The sequence below is a fragment of the Myotis lucifugus genome, unplaced genomic scaffold (assembly GCF_000147115.1).
Source record: "Myotis lucifugus unplaced genomic scaffold, Myoluc2.0 scaffold_7028, whole genome shotgun sequence".
NCBI lineage: Eukaryota > Metazoa > Chordata > Mammalia > Chiroptera > Vespertilionidae > Myotis > Myotis lucifugus.
In genome coordinates this window covers 5340-7734 of record NW_005878076.1, presented here as the reverse complement: position 1 = coordinate 7734, position 2395 = coordinate 5340, and the positions used below count along the sequence as shown (strand labels likewise).

The window sequence follows — 2395 nt, the reverse complement described above, 5'->3', positions numbered from 1 at the left end:
CAAGGACACGGTAGCCAGGTGGTAAAACCACTGTTTCTAAATGTAGGCTGCAGTTTCTGTATCAAGTTAACAGAAGTTACTTTATTAAGTGGGGACTGCAGTCATTTCTGCCTGGCTTAAAAATCTTTAGTGGAGCCCCAAGTGTTTGCAGAATGAAGCCCAAGCGTTATATTGGGCCCCCGTCTAACTTTTCAGCCTCATTTCCCCTTTTTTCCTATGTTATACAGCCCTTTTGCTATACAGGGTTTATTCCTTGCCTAGGGAACTGGAGTTTCCGGGTTTGCCCTACAATATACAGTGAGTATTACAGAAACTAGTCTGAAGGAGTCAGAGCTTGGGTTTGAATACCCTGATCTATCCCTTATTGGCTGAGTAAATCTTGAGGGTTTCTTACTGTCAACAGGATCTACATTTCCTTTTCTATAAAATAGAAATAATAGTGTCTCCTCAAAGGGTGGTCATGAGGACCAAGTGAGATGATTTCTACATAGCATTGCTTGGTAACTTTATGCTTCCTTTAGTATGTGTTAAAAAAAAAAGTGGTTTCCCACCATGGCTCAAAAGTTCTTTGACAACAGAGACCTTTATTCCCAACAGAGACCATTATTTTTTTCTTCACAGCACTTTGTACTGTGCATTTCATATATGAACGGTGCTCAGTGTTTGTGGATGGATGAATCCTCAGGTTCCAAACCTAGAGAATGGAGAAAGTATGTATCCGGACAAAAGCAGGGTAGTTTGGTGATTGGGTGATTTGAAGTCCTGGTCCACCATTTATGACAGTATATGTAAACGTGCCCAGCAAAATATTTTACATAGAGCAGGTAATTAATTCATGTTTGTTTTATTTTCCCCAGATGTAATCTTCACGAGCTATTTAATCACGGAGACTCTCACTTTTAAAGAGACATAAACATGAGACTTTTTAATGTGAAATTATGTATTTATTTATTTATAGATACCGGTTTTTTTTTCTAATCCTCACTAAAGGATATGTTCCTATTGATTTAGAGGGAGAGAGAGAGAAAGAGAGAAACTAGTACCACTTACTACCATCTGACATTTTATATATTTATGTTTGTCTCCTCTCTGTGCAGAATTTCATATCCATGAAGGCTGGGACTACTTTGTGCACTGCTGTATCATCAACATCCCAACATCTAAAATACTTCTGGGCACATACTAGGTTCTCAATAAATATTTGCTGAATGAATGAATGAGCCAATGAGGAAGATAAGCTGCTAGATTGAGAAAAAAACAATGGCTGTGATATGGAAATCAAGGAAGAAGTATTTTAAGGAGGAAAGTGCTCAGTAGATGTGCCATGGAAATGGCCATGGATCTGGCTGGAAACGATACAACTGATGTAAGCACAAAGCAGGTCACAGGGTAGAGCTGCACTGGTCAGTGTGGCAGCCACTAGCTGCATGTGACTATTAAGCACCTGAAATGCTTGCTTAAAGGACTGGCTTAAATATAACAAAGTTCAACTGGGTAATATTGTAGCCAAGTATGGCTGGGTAGCCCAGTTGGTTAGAGCATGGTCCCAGTGCACCAAGCTTTCAGTTCGATCCCCGGTCAGGTATATGCAAGAATCAAGCAATGAATGCATGAATGTTTCTCTCTAAAATCAATGAAAAAATAAATTGTTTTAAATATTAAAAGCTGGGAAGTTGGTGGCATGTTTGAAAAGAGCAAAAAAGGAGAGCATTTGAAATGGTATTACATAAAAACATGTCTGTAATAGGTAAGAGGCAAAGACAATTAGAACATAGGCAACAAAAGTTGCCTTTCAAGAGGAAGAATACTATAGAATAAATTATTGGATGTTTGAGATAGAGAGAAAAGCCAGTCTTTCCTCGTTAGTGCCGAGAAGTTAGGCCATATAGTTTGGAGAAATTGAAACAGCATCTGAGGTTCTGCTAAGTTCCAAATTCTAAAAAATTTGGAAAATTAAAATCAATAAGTTCAAACTGGATGAGCTTGCCATTGTGATTTATCTACATAAGAGAAAAGCAGTCTTAGAAATCAGTTGCTGCTTGCCCATTTGGAAAGGGGTTTTTTCTTTTTTGATAATCCTCACCTGAAGATTTTTCAAGACTGGGAGAAAGGGAGGGAAGGAAAGGAAGGAGGGAGGGAGGGAGGAACATCAATGTGAGAGACACATCGATTGGTTGCCTCCCTCACAAGCCCCGGTGTGGGGCAGGGATGGAGCATGCAGCCCAGGTACATGCCCTTGATCAGGAATCGAACCCAAGACCCTTTGGTTTAAGGCAGTGATGCCGAACCTATGACATGCGTGTCAGAGGTGACACGGGAACTCATTTTTTTGGTTGATTTTTCTTTGTTAAATGGCATTTAAATATATAAAATAAATATCAAAGATACAAATCTT

The 2395-nt window shown here is 39.2% G+C and overlaps 1 long non-coding RNA gene across 1 annotated transcript; it reads left to right on the top strand.

Moving 5' to 3' along the window:
* Positions 1-743: 743 nt before the first annotated feature.
* On the top strand, positions 744-1976 carry LOC106696015. Its single transcript, XR_002827864.1, has 2 exons — positions 744-824; positions 1098-1976. It is a non-coding gene; the product is annotated as an uncharacterized LOC106696015 (long non-coding RNA).
* The last annotated feature ends 419 nt before the right edge of the window (positions 1977-2395 follow it).